The sequence below is a fragment of the Cylas formicarius genome, unplaced genomic scaffold (assembly GCF_029955315.1).
Source record: "Cylas formicarius isolate icCylForm1 unplaced genomic scaffold, icCylForm1.1 PGA_scaffold_26__1_contigs__length_5699629, whole genome shotgun sequence".
NCBI classification, from domain to species: Eukaryota; Metazoa; Arthropoda; class Insecta; order Coleoptera; family Brentidae; genus Cylas; species Cylas formicarius.
The window spans coordinates 1,367,329-1,387,348 of record NW_026844301.1 but is presented as its reverse complement, the minus strand read 5'-3'; the positions used below and the strand labels follow the sequence as shown (position 1 = coordinate 1,387,348).

General features: G+C 37.8%; 2 long non-coding RNA genes across 2 annotated transcripts; both read left to right on the top strand.

Annotated features, from left to right (window-relative positions):
• Positions 1 to 953: 953 nt before the first annotated feature.
• Positions 954 to 1,970, top strand: LOC132697626 (uncharacterized). Its single transcript, XR_009618259.1, has 3 exons — positions 954 to 1,049; positions 1,108 to 1,461; positions 1,513 to 1,970. It is a non-coding gene; the product is annotated as an uncharacterized LOC132697626 (long non-coding RNA).
• Positions 1,971 to 2,184: 214 nt separating this feature from the next.
• On the top strand, positions 2,185 to 20,020 carry LOC132697625 (uncharacterized). The gene is made up of 3 exons (XR_009618258.1): positions 2,185 to 2,454; positions 2,512 to 2,687; positions 19,901 to 20,020. It is a non-coding gene; the product is annotated as an uncharacterized LOC132697625 (long non-coding RNA).

Below are 20,020 nucleotides of genomic sequence, written 5' to 3'. Positions count from 1 at the left end.
CCAACGAGTTTAAGTTTTGTGTTCATTGTGTATTTCATATACGAATAAATAAAACAAAAAAGACTGGAAAAAGATAGGTAAGAAGCTTTCGGAATTGCGACTTTAATGAGTAACCGCGTAACATTTTGACCTAGTATTATGTATATGTTCGACGAGGTTTCTATACTTAATTAAAAAAAAAAAATTGGGGAGTGATCAAAGGAGGCTGAGGTCGGAGATACGGATCTTTTTTAGTATCCATTTTTGTTTAATAAAACAACCAAAAATGCTCGCTTACGTTTTTGAAGTAGGTAAAAAGGAAACAGAATTTTAATAGAAATAACGCACAATATATCTCCCAAAAAATTCAGCCATATGAACAAAGCGAAGAAGTTAAGCAGATAAAATTTTACAAGATTTTTGGGGACAAAGTGTAAATTCGGATTGTGGAAAGTAACAGATAGAGAGAATGAGTTACATATATAGAAAAAGAGAGACAGAAAGGTAGATTTATTTAAACGTTTCTCAATCATCCACCCATCGGAGATAATAAATAACATTCGCTAGTTTTTTTTTGCATGTATTGAGTTAAGTTCGGAATAGAAATATATCGATAATAACAATTTAAATATGGTAATTTTTGGGGATTGTCATACGTCCGCCAGCGTATTAAAAATATGGTTTTAGGGGTTAGAACTTTTTAAGTTTCAAGAAAAAAAACTCATGTTGAAATTTTTGTATTCGGAAGCTTCTGTTGTTTATTAATTTATAGACACTGGAAAACAATAATAAAATATCCTACAGTTGACGATACGTGTTCTCTTAAACTCGAAAAGAGCTAACTTATCTTAGAAGAGTACGTATTTTTGGTAAAATAGATATTTTTTATATTAAATATTTGACCGATCGATGTAATTCGTCAAGCAGAAACCGAGAAGAAAAGTGACGCTTGTGCTGTTTGCTGACAACCCGACCCTGCTTCGTGTACAAATGCAATGATATTTCGGCAGGGCTATAGGCTACGAAACCTTTCAAACTCGAAAAGGACGAACAAATTTTAAAGAAAAAAGGTGCTTCATTTTTGGTAAAAGTAATAGATAATTTTTTTTTACGCTAAATATTCCACAGATCGATGTAACTCGTCAAGCAGAATCCGAGAAGAAAAGGGTGCTGTTTGCTGACAATCCGACCCTGCTTCGTGTACAAATGCAATGCCATTTCGGTCAAGCGGAATCCGAGAAGAAAAATGACGGATGTGCTGTTTGCTGATAGTCCAGCCCTACTTCGTGTACAAATGCATGGCGGAGAGAGCAGAAAGTTTTCGAAACTGCGTGAGTGGAAGTCTGCGTTGGACAAATTTTGAAAATATCTGAAGGTTTAACGAATTTTGGAGAATTCGACAGAGCTACAGACTACGAAACCTTTCGAAACGAACACACGTGTCCTGTAGAACTTGAAAAAGACGAAATTATTTTTAAAAAGGTATATTGTTGCTAAATAATAGTTTTTTTTTTTAATTAAAATATTTGACAGATCATGGTAATTCGTGAAGCAACATCTCAGAATTGAATCGGCGAGTTGTGTATTTGCTGACAATCCGAGCCTGCTCCGTTTAGATTTGCTTAACGAGGAATCAAAAAATCAAAAAAAAGGTTAACGATTTGGATCATTTTGGAAGATACATACGCCGCGCTTTTCAAAGCGGACAGACGTGCCCTTGTCCAACTTGACAAAGGCGGAATTATTTTAGGAAAGGTATATTATTTTTAAAAAAATATACAATTTTTTAAGTAACATATTTGACGGACCATGGCAACTAGTAAAGCAGAATCCGAGAATTCAATCGGCGGCTGTATGTTGACTGACAAGAATATAATTGCTGTTAATCCGGCCCTGCTTCGTGTACAAATGCATAGTGGGGAGACATGAACATTTTTTGAAATTGCGGCCCTATCCTCTTGGGATTCTACGTTGGACAAATTCTGAAAACGACCCCAGAAATATAATTTGTGAGAAAATAGTTTTTTTTTGTGTGTTAACAGTTAACAATTTTTTATTTTGGAAATAAGGGGTTTCAGTATGTACTGGTATTAGTGAATCAATTTAATGTCCTCAGCATCTCTAAACCCCCTCTTGAGACGCGTTAATGATCCGGATCGAGTTACGTCGCGTAATTATGTCACTTTTTTAATTAAAAAAAAAAAGGTGATGTACCTACCATACTTTAGAAACCCCTACTCCCCTTTGGAGGTGATGAAATAAGTTTTAGCATAAAATATAAGTTCCTCATATTACTTTGATATGATAAGTACAAGTCTTGCCGTTTTTTTTTTAAAAGAGGTTCAAACCCGTGCGAGGTGAGCTTTCATATATGAAACAGACCAGTCATGGGGACACGAGATATGGAAAGTTTCAGCGTAGTCGTCGCCACATTGCTGCCAACATTGCATATATAAGGAATCACGAACCATTCAGGTAAAATTTTGAAAACATATATTTATGGCAATATAGAACCTCTCTTTTTTTTAACAGGAATATTGAGACTTAGACCAGTATCTTTTTAAGTCGGCATGTGGGGTAAAGAAGACGCGAAAGCTTCAGTCGTGTACCAGCGGTAACGTAGGCGATTGATATATTTCCACCACTACATAAGGTGGATTGGAATTTCCCATTTGATGCTTTGACTGACTAAATGAGAAAACTTGGAGGTAAGCTCTTACGGAATTCTATGGAAATATGTTTAGTAACATATTGGTGCACTACTCTGTCTTCCAGTCAGTTTCACATAAACTTTGCACGTATTATAGAAATGCCACCTACTTTTTTTTTGTGTTAATATTATTGAAACTAGTAGCTGGTAGCTGTAGTCGTAAGCCCAGAGAGTCTCTGTTTTGAACATAATACACAAAATGGGGCGTTCAATAACTCTGATTGCTTAGACTGCATGGCTTTTAGAGTCGGCGTAAAGTATGGTAATATACCCGGATCAAATTCAGAACTAGAAAATCGTTGTGTCTCTGCATTAAAAATAATAGTAAAACTTATTGTAGGCACCTAGTAGAGTATCGAAAATTTCCATTCTTAGTGCCAAATTGGTTACTCCAGTAAATTCCAACTGTTCTAATTTTTTTTTTAATAATTTATGATGTTAGTGAGTTTCATTGCAATTATTTGTTACTTAAATTTTCTGCGTATTAAACCTTAATTAACAATACGCTATTCGTTAACGCAGGTAGAATTAATGACGCTGACTGACCTGATTTTGTCCAGGGGGGCATAGTACGGTAGTTTGTACTGTGATGTTTGGTAGTTTGGCAGTGAGCTCTCATTTATGAAACTGGGGAATGTTTCGTTATCTTCAAATCGTAAACACGTATCATTAGAATTATATTTTTAAAATATTGATTAGGACATGTACTGAGTAACTAAATGCTCTAGCAAAAATATTCACACATATTGCGGAAAATGTACAAATTTATATTAGAGAAAATTAACTATTTTTAGAGGTTGGTTTTTCAAAAAGGTGGGGATTTAGTTAAAGAACAGATAGAGACTAAAGGGAAGCTCTATGAGAAAAGTTAGAATTAAAAAGTCGATGTTTTCGTGTCATAGCGAAAGATGGATTATTATAAAAAATAATACTTGCATTAATTGTTGTCACCATTTGTGAAAAATATGGAAAATATCCTCTAGGTTCGCATACCTTTTTTTTTAAATTTTTTTAAGGTGGCTAACAAAATACACAGACAGAAAAGTTTAGATCCTGTTCGTTAATGTAGCGCATAGAAAAAAATTAGAAAAGAGAACCTTTCGTGTATGGCATACGTAGTTAGTACGGAATATTAATCTGAAGGCTGCAAGACAGTGAAAGAGTGATGCGCTTAAGTGTGGTTCAGAGAGGTTATTTGCGCTGTAGAAGTTTTTCTTTGAACAGGGTTCAAATAGCGTCTCCTAGAGCGTTAGCAGAGAAGAGTATTACAGTATTTAATATAAGCGTCCAGATTTCATTATTGTTGAGATTGCATAGAAACACACTTTCATGTAGTAGTCGCAGCAGCTTTAAAGTATATGACTTTTTAGTTAAGATGCCTTTCGAGTTTGCTTTATGGCTTGATAGGAAATTAAAGGGTAGATACAGATAAGTTACGAAAAAAAGTATGTACACTATCCTCAAAGATCAGCAATAAATAAAAGAAATTGATGAAATAGTAAAGTTGACTGCGATATCTTAAAATCATCAATAAGATAGATAAAATAATTTTGAAAATATTAAATAATAAAAACAAATAATAAAAATAGCAAAGAAAATCAAAATCGTCAATAAGATAGATAAATTAATTTTGTAAATATTAAATAATAAAAATAAAATTATAATAGCAAAGAAAGCCTACCACGGCCACATACACATAATATTTTCGACATATGAACTTTTCCCAGATAAATAGTCAAATATTTCACCTTACCTTAAAACAGAAGCATGCGGAAATATGTATGAAGTTAACGCACGGTAGATGGCTTAGTAAATTAAAAAGGTATATGGTTTCTAATATCCTACTTTATTAATGAAGCTTCCACTTCCGAGAAAAGAAATCCAACACTTTTCGTCTTTATTTCCCCTGTCCTTTGTGCGCAATAAAAGTACAGTTTGTACCCGCGAGGGTACACATTCGCAGAATTATATGTTTTTAAAATAAATGTTTTGGTCAATATTCACTAGGTGGGGTTACCTTATTAAAGAAAATCTTATTCCAAGAGGGGACACTAGTTTACATTCGAACCGCTAGAGGGTACTGATGGTCACGCGAACAATATGAATAAGTCTCATTGACGCCATTGCTTTTCTTAGGGGTGGGAAAATATCTGGGCTCTGATTGGCTTCGCCGCCATCGCAAACTAGAGGTGGGGAGATTGATTAAACCCCATTGGTGCTTGCTTATCCAATGGGAGCCAGTTTCAAGGGATTATGGGTAAAGGCGGAGGAGCTAGAGAGTCGTGGGTAAGGAGGACACGCCCACAAAAGGGAGAGGAGTGGGGGAAGACTATACTGTACTTAAAAACTACTTCCATGTCAATAAAGTGTTTTTTCGGAATATTGCAATTGGGCTCAATCAAATTGAAATGCTCGTCTAAAATTGCCAATACTAACTCTAGGATGATATTCGTAAAAAGAGACACCACATCAAAAGAAGCAAGCACAAAGCCCTGAGGTATTTGAACACCGTTAACACGTTCAGCAAATTCGAATGTGTTTCTAATTCTAAATTTATTCAATTCAGCGAAAGAGGCACTCAAAATCTGACCAACGAAATATGCCAATGGCTGTGTAGTTTCTCCGACACAGGACACTATGGGACACAGTGGGCAGTCCTCTTTATGGACTTTCGGTAAGCCATAGTACTTTGGGCATACACGGTTATATGTGATAAGTTTTTTTGAGATGGCTTCTTAAATATATCCTTTTTCTTTCATATTTTTCACTAATGTATTACATTTATTTTTTGTTGAGGACGTAGGGTCTCTATGGACTGGAATATACGTTGCATTATCTCCAAGTTCCAATGATTTTTGTATATATGATTCTCTAGACATGGCAACCGTGACCCTTGTCAGACTTGGTAATTAGTAGGTTAGAGTTAGCTCAGAAATTCCCTTGTCCGTCTCTCAATGTCATGTGTCGGCGCACGTGTTACTATTAATATAATTACCAATGAGGTTTGTGCCCCTCGAGCGAACCAGGTGTCTATGAAAATATTAATGTCCCTTGGTGGAATAGAGAGGCTAAATTTAGGACCTAAGGCTAGAAAACCACAAACGTCGGCAGGTATTATTGTGCTAGAAATGTTGTTAAACCATTTAACATAATTAGCAAAGAACATGGATCTTCGGTCTACCTAAGTCCTTTGATTATTATTATTATTACCCTTAATTTTATTAAAAATCGAATTGTATTGAATGTTGTGTGTGAATAAAAAATCGTCTAAAATATTAAAAGGAAGGTTCTTTCCAAGTAGAAATTCTGTATGTCGCTTCAAAGTATGTTCTAGTGTCTTGATGTTCGGGTCACAATTTGCGGTAGCCATGTTGTGCGTTTTTTTATTTACCTTTTGTATTAGAAATTCGAGTTGTCTATGGTTATTGTTGTTCAGTCGTTGAAATATCCGCCACAGGTGTTGTGTGCCATCTTGTAGGTATCTGGGAGTCACGACGCCAGTGCCATATGTGATTCCAATCCTCCGATAGAATGATCCCATTCTTACTCCTACAAGCAAAGTGTAAATACAGTAACTTGTTGTACAAAATGACTACGGGACCATACAATATTGACTAAAATAGAGGGAGCAATAAAAGATGTAAATGCTCATTGGATAGTGGCTTTTTATTGTTAAGTCAAGCTTTCGCCCAAGTATTTAGGCTAAACGTTCGCTTGAGCTTAACTCATTGTTCCGTGTTGGTGCGTCTACCACAAATATTAGCGATGATGAATTCGACTCTTCTTCTGATAATTCAGATGTCGTCCCCAAGAATTCTACTCTAATAGATTCGTCATTTGCATCTGGTCGTTCTCAGCCTGTATACAAATGGAATGTCAAATTTTCTGGTGACCCCAAGAGTATGTCAGTAACACAATTTTTAGAGCGTGTAGAAGACCTACTTTGGTATAGGTCTGATATTAAAAGGTGTCAAAATTGGAGAAAACTTCGTCAACTTCTTATTTCGCATTATTTACCACCAGATTATAAGTCTCGTTTATTTGAGGAAATTTTATCGTGTACACAAGGTCCCAACGAAACAATTGTGGATTATCTCGCTTGCATGAGTACTATGTTTAGCCGTTATGGCAATGTTCCAGAAGAAATACAGATTGATATCATTTTAAGGATTTTGGCTCCATTCTACTTTATGCAACTCCCAATTGTAAGCTCTCTTAATGAACTTGAGGCTGAATGTCTAAAACTTGAGGTTAAGAAGTTTCGTGCGGATCACTATAGACCTCCCACTCGTAGGTTAAACCAAAGTTATGTGGAACCCGAACTTGCATATTTGTTAGCATCCACTCATGAATTGTCTTTAAATATATCCGAGGTACATGTTGTTCAAGCTACTTCTTCCTCAATGGTTTGCTTTAACTGCAAATAAACCTGGTCATTCGTTTCGTGACAGTTCTGCTCCTATCAACCAGCATTGTTTTCGCTGTAAAAGACAAAATGTCACCGTTCGCACGTGCCCGGAATGTTCACCTCGTGCGGGAAACGATCACAGGATGAACTAATCGGTTATAATAGTACCTCCAGCTCTTTGCATTGTTCGACCACTCATGTTTTTGCTCATAGAGCATTACTGGATTATGTCATACCTCATGCTGATAAAGATCAACGGCCTTATCTTGAAATCACCATATTAGGGAAAACTATTTTAGGAATGCTTGATTCCGGTGCTAACGTTACCGTTGTTGGTCAGTATGGTTAGGAATTTCTTCAGGAGCTAGGACTCAAAATTACTTCACCACCTGTCTCCGTTCCTGTTGCCAATGGACAGTCTTGTAAGAGTTTAGGTCGAGTGCCAGTGCCGATGTACATGCTAGATAGACTTTGCGTTGTCGACGTTTTGGTTGTGCCAAGCCTTCCCCGTCCTTTGATCTTAGATGTTGATTTCTGGACGAAAATGGGTATCGTCCCTGACTTGCGCCGTATTGAGTGGCATTTCTCAAATGAGCCTTCTGTTTGTCAAATGAATATTGTCAGTGACGTAGTAGATCTGTCTGTAGAACAACGTAATTCTCTTAACATCTTGCTTGACGAGAATTTTTCCAAGATGGGACTTTAGGTCTTACTAATGTGGTTGAGCACTAGATTATTGCTGAAGGTTCGCCTATTAAACAGCGTTAAAAATCCTGTCTCCCCAGTTAAACAAAAGCTAATAATCGAAGAACTGACAAAAATGCTAGAAGCTGATGTTATCGAACCATCGAAAAGCGCTTGGTCTTCCCCGATATTAATGGTTCCGAAAAAAGATGGAACTCACCGGTTTTGTGTTAACTTCAGGCGTTTGAACGCCGTTACAAAAAAGGATGCATATCCTATTCCTTATGTCGCCCTCCATACTTGATAGCCTCCGTGGTGCAAAGTACTAAAGTTCCCTTGATCTTAAATCTGCTTTTTGGCAAGTACCAATTAAGGAAAGCAGTCGAGAATATTTCGCTTTCACGGTCCCCGGTCGTGAACTTTTTTATTTTAAAAGAATACCATTCGGACTAACTATTGCCCCGGCAATCTTCCGAAGGTTGATGGAAAAAGTGTTAGGAGTTGACCTTCAACCCAATGTTTTCGTCTATTTGGATGATATAATTATTATATCTTCAGATTTTGAGTCGCATTTGAGTATTATTGGTAAGGTTTTTGATAGTCTTCTAGAATCTGGTCTTACAGTCTCGCGAGAAATGTCAGTTTTGTAGACCGCATCTTAAATATTTAGCTTATATTGTAGGTCGTAATGGACTCCACGTAGATCCCGAAAAAGTAAGTGCAATACTTAATATACCTGCTCCGACTAGTGTTACTCAGATTCGCAGTTTCATAGGAATGTGTAGCTAGTATCCTCGCTTTGTTCCAAATTTCAGTTCGCTCCTTTGTTTGGTCTGACGAGTGCCAAAAATCCTTTGACAGTCTAAAGCAATACTTGGTTTCTAGCCCTATTCTTACTTGCCCGGATTTTCCCTACCGTTTACTTTGCAGTGTGATGCTAGCGCTTTTGATAAAGGTGGTGTATTGACCCAAGATTTCGATGGCACTGAAAGAGTAATATGTTATCTTTCTAAGACGCGGATGACAAACGACATCTTATACCCGGCTTAGTTAGTTAGTTGGTTCAAAGGACAGCGGGAAAATCACTGACTGATCGACCACATACCAAGCAGATATTTCTTTTGGCAAACTAATATGTTACGATTCCTTTAGATGATTGTAGTTTATATTTGTGTTTAATTTATGTATCTATTTATGTCCATATATGCTATTTATATATGCATATCGTTCGAATATATTTATTAATATGTGTCTATCCTGATGGGGTTTTGTATATGATTAATAAAACAATTTGTTCGATATTAGTGTCATTAAACGTCTTTTTCCCTGTTGCATTTTATTTAATCCGCAAAAAAAAAATGTTGTCAATAAATTATTATATTTTAAGCGACCTCGATGACCTTTTATTAGTTGAATTCTCTTATCGTCGCCGCCGCCGCGAAATCGTCGTCGGCTAAGCTCGACTAACGTAGCGCGCGAAACGGGTTCGAGGTTCGAATCCCCCGACCGCGCGCGACACACCGGTCGCTTTTTTCACCTCGCGCAAAAATACATCAAAACAAAAAGGCACTAACGCAAAAACTACCCCCTACCCCCCATTAAGGGTGACATCTGGCGATCGAAACCTGAGCTCTTAATGGGCGGCGACATCTCTCGTAGAATGGTCAAACTATTTTTTTTTTCGGTTGCTTGGGAATCTGTAAATTTGCAATCACAAAATCTTCCCCGGGGGACGGGGGATGGTGAAGTCACGTATAATAACTACTCCTGGTCTGTCGGTTAAGGCGTCTGACTAGAAATCAGATTCTCTATGGCAGCGTAGGTTCGAAACCCACCTACTGCAAACGGCCATTGTTTTTGAAAACGAACCAATCTCCGTTCCTTTCCAGAATGTCGTTCGCAAATCCGTATTCGATGGCCGCGGATACCACGTTATACACTTTTTCCTGGATGTCATCCGCGCTTACAGACCTACTAATCGGAACGTTGGTGACGTAGGACGGTACGTTAACCGAAGGCGAAGGTTGAGCGATTCTGCGCGGATCGTACGAGGCCGCCTCGGTCTTTGCCGGACTTGCAGAAGAGAACAAGTTCTTAAGCTTGTTCAAATAAAAAAAAAAAAAACAGTAAATTTTCGTAATTCTGTGGCGATTTTACGGAATCGACGGGGTTACTTACCCCGTTCGGGTGGCGGGCTGCCCTAGCGCAGCGGGGGCGGTGAGTAGCACTCTTGAAATGAACCAGGCGCCGGTTTTGATTACTCGGTTTCGATTGGCTGCGTGTTTTCGGCGCCATTATTAAAAGTTGCATACATCGACTGTTTATATATATATATATATATATATATATATATATATATATATATATATATATATATATATATATATATATATATATATATATATATATATATATATATATATATATATATATATATATATATGATGACACTATATTCCGGGATATCATCCGTTCGCTCGTTGAACTCCGACTGGAATCCTGCATCCGACTGGAATCCTGCAAATCTTGCATCCGACTGGAATCCTGCAGACGTTTCGCCAAAATCTCACTTGGCATCTTCAATGCTCGCGCTCCGAAAACACTTCGAACACTGGCTGTAAAGATCTCCTTCCCGTAAAGGTGTATGATATTCTCACGTATTGATTCACGGATGGAAAAATGTGATGACACTATATTCCGGGATATCATCCGTTCGCTCGTTGAACTCCGACTGGAATCCTGCATCCGACTGGAATCCTGCAAATCTTGCATCCGACTGGAATCCTGAGTGTTCGAAGTGTTTTCGGAGCGCGAGCATTGAAGATGCCAAGTGAGATTTTGGCGAAACGTCTGCAGGATTCCAGTCGGATGCAAGATTTGCAGGATTCCAGTCGGATGCAGGATTCCAGTCGGAGTTCAACGAGCGAACGGATGATATCCCGGAATATAGTGTCATCACATTTTTCCATCCGTGAATCAATACGTGAGAATATATATATATATATATATATATATATATATATATATATATATATATATATATATATATATATATATTTATCTCAGGTTACTAGCTCAGAACTTCAGGTTGATTGCAGTTAAAGCAAACCATTGAGGAAGAAGCAGCTTGAACAACATGTACCTCGGATATATTTAAAGACAATTCATGAGTGGATGCTAACAAATATGCAAGTTCGGGTTCCACATAACTTTGGTTTAACCTACGAGTGGGAGGTCTATAGTGATCCCCACGAAACTTCTTAACCTCAAGTTTTAGACATTCAGCCTCAAGTTCATTAAGAGAGCTTACAATTGGGAGTTGCATAAAGTAGAATGGAGCCAAATTCCTTAAAATGATATCAATCTGTGTTTCTTCTGGAACATTGCCATAACGGCTAAACATAGTACTCATGCAAGCGAGATAATCCACAATTGTTTCGTTGGGACCTTGTGTACGCGATAAAATTTCCTCAAATAAACGAGACTTATAATCTGGTGGTAAATAATGCGAAATAAGAAGTTGACGAAGTTCTCTCCAATTTTGACACCTTTTAATATCAGACCTATACCAAAGTAGGTCTTCTACACGCTCTAAAAATTGTGTTACTGACATACTCTTGGGGTCACCAGAAAATTTGACATTCCATTTGTATACAGGCTGAGAACGACCAGATGCAAATGACGAATCTATTAGAGTAGAATTCTTGGGGACGACATCTGAATTATCAGAAGAAGAGTCGAATTCTTCATCGCTAATATTTGTGGTAGACGCACCAACACGGAACAATGAGTTAAGCTCAAGCGAACATTTAGCCTAAATACTTGGGCGAAAGCTTGACTTAACAATAAAAAGCCACTATCCAATGAGCATTTACATCTTTTATTGCTCCCTCTATTTTAGTCAATATTGTATGATCCCGTAGTCATTTTGTACAACAAGTTACTGTATTTACACTTTGCTTGTAGGAGTAAGAATGGGATCATTCTATCGGAGGATTGGAATCACATATGGCACTGGCGTCGTGACTCCCAGATACCTACAAGATGGCACACAACACCTGTGGCGGATATTTCAACGACTGAACAACACTAACCATAGACAACTCGAATTTCTAATACAAAAGGCAAATAAAAAAACGCACAACATGGCTACCGCAAATTGTGACCCGAACATCAAGACACTAGAACATACTTTGAAGCGACATACAGAATTTCTACTTGGAAAGAACCTTCCTTTTAATATTTTAGACGATTTTTTATTCACACACAACATTCAATACAATTCGATTTTTAATAAAATTAAGGGTAATAATAATAATAACCAAAGGACTTAGGTAGACCGAAGATCCATGTTCTTTGCTAATTATGTTAAATGGTTTAACAACATTTCTAGCACAATAATACCTGCCGACGTTTGTGGTTTTCTAGCCTTAGGTCCTAAATTTAGCCTCTCTATTCCACCATGGGACATTAATATTTTCATAGACACCTGGTTCGCTCGAGGGGCACTAACCTCATTGGTAATTATATTATTAGTAACACGTGCGCCGACACATGACATTGAGAGACGGACAAGGGAATTTCTGAACTAACTCTAACCTTCTAATTACCAAGTCTGACAAGGGTCACGGTTGCCATGTCTAGAGAATCATATATACAAAAATCATTGGAACTCCTTGGAGATAATGCAACGTATATTCCAGTCCATAGAGACTCTACGTCCTCAACAAAAAATAAATGTAATACATTAGTGAAAAAAATGAAAGAAAAAGGGTATATTGAAGAAGCCATCTCAAAAAAACTTATCACATATAACCGTGTATGCCCAAAGTACTATGGCTTACCGAAAGTCCATAAAGAGGACTGCCCACTGTGTCCCATAGTGTCCTGTGTCGGAGAAACTACATAGCCATTGGCATATTTCGTTGGTCAGATTTTGAGTGCCTCTTTCGCTGAATTGAATAAATTTAGAATTAGAAACATATTCGAATTTGCTGAACGTGTTAACGGTGTTCAAATACCTCAGGGCTTTGTGCTTGCTTCTTTTGATGTGGTGTCTCTTTTTACGAATATCACCCTAGAGTTAGTATTGGCAATTTTAGACGAGCATTTCAATTTGATTGAGCCCAATTGCAATATTCCGAAAAAACACTTTATTGACATGGACCTATATAGTAACACTTTTTTCACCTTTAACAACGATTACTATCAACAAATTAAGGTCTGTCGATGGGTGGTGCCGCCTCCCTATTGATCGCGGAAATTGTGATGAATAAATTATTATATTTCGTTTGTAGATAAAGTTAACTATAAATTCCCACTTTTATGCCAATATGTGGATGATTTGTTTGTTGTATTTCCCGAAAATTCACTGATTTTAGATTTCGGCGATCATATTGAGATAGACGAGTGCAATTTCATTTTCTGCACGTGGGTGCTTTGGAAATTCTGTTCCATCCTCATCGCGATCTATATAATACTGAGATTCACTTTACACTAAGTCAAGCATCGAACCCAAGCCAAATTGTAGATGGTTCCACGGCCCAACTGACAATTATTTAGTTAATATATTATGTAATACTCAATCGTTCTCATTGTCAACCACACTAGTGGGTTATGGTCCGTTTCGATGACAAACTTTTGACCGTATAGATAGGGACGACTATAACCAGATTATTCATTCCACAAGCGCTTATTCTCCTTTTTCTATAGATGTAGCATTTTTACGGAAACATTTTTTTCAAAACATGTCCAGACCTCGCTAAATTTTCTAGGAAAACGAGTTAAATGTGTAGAAATCGCTGTTTTTAAAACATTTTTTGCGTCAATGAAAGCATCAATCTCTTGGCGACAATTTCATCTGCTGTCTTGCCCAACTCTACCATACAGTCTTTGGAAATAGTCAAAAAATCGCTGCTCGTATAACAAAATCATCCTAGCAGAAGAGTAAGTGAACCCTCTGATGAGACGTCCGTTTTAACTGGCTGATGCGTGAACTGCCAGACTCGCAAGTCGAAACGGGCTTCGGCCATGGCACTAGTCGACTCTCTGATAAACTTGTTTAAGGTGCCAACATCAACACACTCGAAACACAATTGTTCACATGAAACCTTTCGGACAACTCCCCTCCCATCTTTCCAGACAACGAGATATAAAATATGGTAGCCCCTAACAAAAAAGGACCATTGTTGACTCCAAAAACAAATCGTCTGTAAATTTTTTTGCGGCCCTCTGAAGAAGCGAAGGTAGTCTCTGTCATCTTGATGAACACATGCCTTACAAATGTCCGCTTTTAACCTGATTTGGCACTGTCTGAACCTGAGTAAGATGTCCGGAATTAGCTCAATTAAGTTCACCTTCTTATCAAGGCATTGCTTCAACGAAGGACTTTTCTTCCCTTTGGCTGAATCGTCAAAAACGGGTCGAACTATACGCGTAGAAAAAAAGTTTTTATTGTCTGTTTGCCCGTTCTCTGTTATTCGTTCTGTGTGGACGCTTCCTAAAAACGCGAATAACTTCAGAACCGGCCACGAGATATTGGCGTCTGTCTTTTTTTTGCAATTTTCTTCTGTTTTTCGTACATCGCTATGAAACACGATAAGTGTCCGAGATTTGCAGCTATTTCAATATTGGCCCCCATATAGAGTTTAGTACCCTAATGCGACTTAGTGAAATTTGGTGGGGGCGGGGGCTAGGGGGTCGGTAAATATTTTTAAAAGATTAAAAACAGTATAGATGATCGAAAAAATTCTTGACCCAGAAGACGTATGAGGTGGTGAAAATTATTTATTCTTGATGATTTATTAAAAATGGATAGGGTGCGCCGGCAAATTGCAAAAAACTGAAAATTAGGTTCCCCTTATATGGACAATTGACCATAACTAAAAGGCTGGTTTTTTCTTCTAGAAAAAACTATTAACTTGATCGGCCAAATTATTTTAATAAGAGACGCGGAAGATTCGGTACTATAACTTTAATTTCAAACATTTTTTGATTATGTACAGTGTTTTTTAATTATAGACAAAAATTCTTTTCGTCATTAAATTATTAGATATAAAACAAAATTCGTCAAAAATATGGTCAATTGGTTTAAACAGTGTTACAGGTCACATCGACAGCTACAACTTTTGTATTTACAGTTTTCGTCTATCACATACACTGTTCGAGATATTTGAAAACATCCAAATGAAAGTCACTATTTCACGCTGTCAATCTAAACGCGATGACGTCATTTACTATTACTACGTACTGCATCTTCCAGGGCTATTACCTCTATATCGAACATTGTTTAAATTATGTGCCGGGTGTGTCGTTTATGGACAAAAAATCTAAAATAACCTAAAAATTTCCGTTTTTTTGGATAAATTATTGGGGATAAATGAAAAACTTCTGAAGATCCCTTAATTTGATTTGAGATTTCGTCAATTCTACAGGGCGCGCGAGATATTTGAAAAAATATCATTCGACAACGCCATTATTTGTACAAATTTTGATATTTAACAAAGTTTGCTGTGACTTTAAGTTCTGCGAGACGTGAAAGACACTTTATACATGATACAATGCGTCCCTGTAGGACAAGCGGCTTCATTTTGAAATACAAAGCTGCTTCGCCCTATGAGATACGAACTTGTTTTATTACAGGCCTGTTAGGCAAATAATGTTTTTACATATTGTTCAGTTTTGGTTATTTATTTTGTATATTGACACTAAATATTAATTCATTACCTGGGTTTTCTATATATTGATTTCTTTATGATTCGGGGTTAATCGAATACATTTATCAATTTTTATTTTAATTTAATTTTGTCCATAAGTGCTTCCGCTGCTTTCGAACACATCCTCAGGTAATAGAACCAAAAATGGGCGATTTGCCTAGTTTCCGCATTACCCAAGCCAAGCCCTTTCAATGTACTTCTTTGGATTTCGGTGGCCCTTTTCAGATACTGATGTCAAGACATAGAGGTTGCCGTACTCAAAAGGCTTATCTATCTCTCTTTGTGTGTTGTTCTACAAAGTGCCTGCATTTGGAACTGGTATCAGACCTATCCACTTCTGCCTTTCTTGCGTCATTGCGTCGCTTCATCAGTCGACGTGGTAGATGCTCCAAACTGCACAGTGATAACGGTACCAACTACGTTGGTGCAGCTCGATACTTAGCAGATTGCATGGCTAAAGCAGCCGCTGAGGAATTAATCGAGTGGCAATTTTTCCCTCCTTCAGCGCCTCACTTTGGTGGGTTACACGAAGCTGGCATTAATCACAATTGATAAACTTTAATATTAGCATATTTTGTTTATTTTCTTTTTTTTGTTGTTTTTTGAAATACCGTTGTATTTGGTGGGCGGTATGTTCAGTTTTGGTTATTTATTTTGTATATTGACACTAAATATTAATTCATTACCTGGGTTTTCTATATATTGATTTCTTTATGATTCGAGGTTAATGGAATACATTTATCAATTTTTATTTTAATTTAATTTTTTATATACTTTATGGTAAAAAACGCGTGTCATTTCACCGCGATAATATGAGCCCTCGGGTTTTGTTTGGCCGAATTACCGCGCATAGTTTTCGCGTGTTTGCGATTGGTAACCCCCACTACATTGCTGCAATGGACATGGTGTGGAGAAAGAAAATCCGAGAGGTCTCGGGGGTCTTACACTAGAGTGCACATAAGGTAGGCCGTTTATTTTATAATTCGAGGGTTTATCCGTAGTTTTGTTTTGTTTGTGATCAAATTTTAAATTAAGAATTTATTTCGATGAACTTGTATACTATTATTCCACACGCGGCTTCTAAAAGGAAGTCTAGGAAACATTGAGTTTCTTACATATGGGCGGTATGTTCAGTTTTGGTTATTTATTTTGTATATTGACACTAAATATTAATTCATTACCTGGGTTTTCTATATATTGATTTCTTTATGATTCGGGGTTAATCGAATACATTTATCAATTTTTATTTTAATTTAATTTTTTATATACTTTATGGTAAAAAACGCGTGTCATTTCACCGCGATAATATGAGCCCTCGGGTTTTGTTTGGCCGAATTACCGCGCATAGTTTTCGCGTGTTTGCGATTGGTAACCCCCACTACATTGCTGCAATGGACATGGTGTGGAGAAAGAAAATCCGAGAGGTCTCGGGGGTCTTACACTAGAGTGCACATAAGGTAGGCCGTTTATTTTATAATTCGAGGGTTTATCCGTAGTTTTGTTTTGTTTGTGATCAAATTTTAAATTAAGAATTTATTTCGATGAACTTGTATACTATTATTCCACACGCGGCTTCTAAAAGGAAGTCTAGGAAACATTGAGTTTCTTACACATATTTAGTTGTGGAGTTTCCCCTATCGAGTAGGAGGCTGGGACTGCCCACGTGCGGGTGTTGAGTGCGAGTACTGAGTCAACATTCCACCTTGGCTTGGTTCCCGGAACAGTAACAGACAGCTGTGTAATGTTCGGAACAGCTTAAGGTTTTTGTAACTTCAGTGGCCTGTTCTTGCAGCCTTGTTTTGCACCGCCAAAACTTGAAAGTGAGATTTGACACTTACACCTACCACCAGGTTCGAGGGAATAAATTATTGTTTGCGATTCACTTGTTTATTTCCTTCACGGGTGGAACTTCGGGTTGTTAAGTTTAGCTTTTTGAATCACGTGGCGCCTACCTACCACCTTCTGGGACTGACCGAGGTGCCCTTTACCCTCTTCCAACTTGGGCTTCTATTTAGTAAATTTTTTTTACCTTATTAATTTTTCTTTTTTGTTAGTGAACTAGCCTGGGCAGTGTCTTACCCTGAGATCGAGAGGCAAGATGATACAAAGAAAATTGCAGACAGCAATTCCCTATTAAAAAAATGATTTTGCATCATCGCCATTTTCGATTGGGTTTGCAAAACAACAGTCCCGCAAATATGTATAAAACAAAGGGTTTTGCGGGAGCAGATCGGGTTTTGTTTCCAGAGAAGAGCTTTAACGGGTGTAATAATAACTTTGAAACAAAAAGACGAACAAATTTTAAGCGACTGCGGTGAATTCATAAAAAGAAAAAACGACGGCCAAGACGTGACCGAAGTGAAATATGTTTCTACCGAAAATCGACTTAGGAACGAATTTAAACGAATCTGTGGTCTTTTTTTCCTGCAAAAGAACGTGGCCAACAATACTTACCGACTTCATGTCCTTTTTTAAGAACGTATCATGAAATGACAACTGTCCAACGGCGGTGAATCTAAACCAAATTCATATATTTGATAAATGCAACGGAATTTGCCTACATGTGTAGGTTTTAGAGTAAATTCAAAACCACATTAAATGTTTTTATTCAGTGTTACCGGATTTAACTAAAGACAAACGTGAAAAAAATGTCAATTTAATATTATTTTAAAATAAGCATTATACAAAAATTAATGATTTTGATCCGGTACCGACGACAAAGAAACTTCGCCATTTGTAATCTACGCCGATTTCGAAAGTCGACTTAAAGATCTAAATTTTATGATTTCAGACAAAATGAGAAATATGCATGAGGCATTATTGGTATTGGTATTGGTATTAAAGGGGGGCGTCCAAGAACTTAGGCCACCAGACGGGCCCATTGTGCCCCCAGGCCGCTCTAGAGGGAGTCCAGAATGCCGCCCCTCCTATAGAAGGTCAGCAACTCCTTTAGCCCAATACCGTGCACTGAGTCCGGATCGATCAGGGCCGTTCCGAAAACTCCCAATCTTGCCCATGTCAAGGCAGGGCACTCAAGCAAGCAAGCAAAGATGCCTTCTAAGCCAGCAATGTCCTGTGTACGCCCCTGTTAGTGCTCTACACTCTCTTCTGGTCAGTCTAAGCAGCTCCCTGGTCCGAGGAAGGGCGGGCCCATCCATCATAAGCCTCGCCTGCCCCATTCCCGGAGCAACTCTCCAGCCCCCCGCGGCCCGGTCTCTCGCCCAGGCTTCGAGAGCTCCCCGCCTCACACACGGGGCGATCCCCAACCGGGGCTCTGACCCTATATGCCTATGCGAGCAGCCCACTCTGGCTAAGGCCTCCGATGCCTCATATGCATGAGGCATATAGAGTTTCCTCTGGCGACGATGTGTACTTGGGAACTTCATCTCTGCCATCGTCACTTCCATCGCTAATATAGTCTCCGTTAGGGTCATCCAAGCAACAAGTCGCAGTCGCAGTCGCGGCGGAAGGCTCGATCCCCAAACTCGGGAAATTTCCAACCATAATTCCAATGACCTTCACCAGGCTCCTGCCGCCATCAAAAATCGAGGAAAAAAGGAGTCCCAAAACTAGCAAAACAAAATAACCCTAGGCACAATACCAACCTAACACTTCCAAACCAATACTTCAGAAAGCCGGAACCGAACTACTACGGACTTCGATAGAAAAATCTACTGCTTCGCTGTAAAGCAGCTTTGTATAACGTTAAAAAATGAAACCCATCAGAAATCAAATCCGAATTTGTAATTTTCGTGAGCTATGCAACCAGTATTTTACCAACCCACAGAAGCCGCGCTAAGCCAGTAATCGGCGTTAGCCACGTTGACTAAGGACTCTCGCCCAAATAATACGGCAGTAATAATCTTTAATAAATTAATATCTTAAATACGCCAATAAAGGGTAATAATAAAACGGAACCGTGACAAATTAAAACACAATGGGATAAAATTAAATTACACACAGATATTCCTCTCAATGAATTTTTAATGGCTTTAGATTTTACACTAAAATCCACATTTTTTCAATATAAAAACATGTTCTATAAACAAGTCGAAGGTTGTGCCATGGGTATGTCAATTTCAAGCATAGTAGCACAACTTGTTATGGAGTATCTAGAAGAAAATGTTATTAAAAACATTCAATTCAATTTAACTTTTTTAAATTTTAAACTAACAAAATTAAATTATCCAATATAATAAAAAACATCCGTACCTGTTTTGCATCTCATTCCAATCTGTATAAAATATTCGCTGACTTTTTTTTTCAATATATTAACACAACGTTAAATGTCAATAATTGTTATATATGTCACCTATACAAAATAAAAATATTTTGCAAAAGATCGAAATTACGATCGAAACGTTAATAAATATTTAGAAGAATCACATTAATTGTTTTCGAGAGACCGAATACCCAAGAGAAATTGAAGAAAATATACACGCGACGGTCCAAGAAACTGCGGCATATGGCAACATTGCCAAACACCTGTCAGCGAAGCGAAGGACGTAAACAATGCCGGCAAAC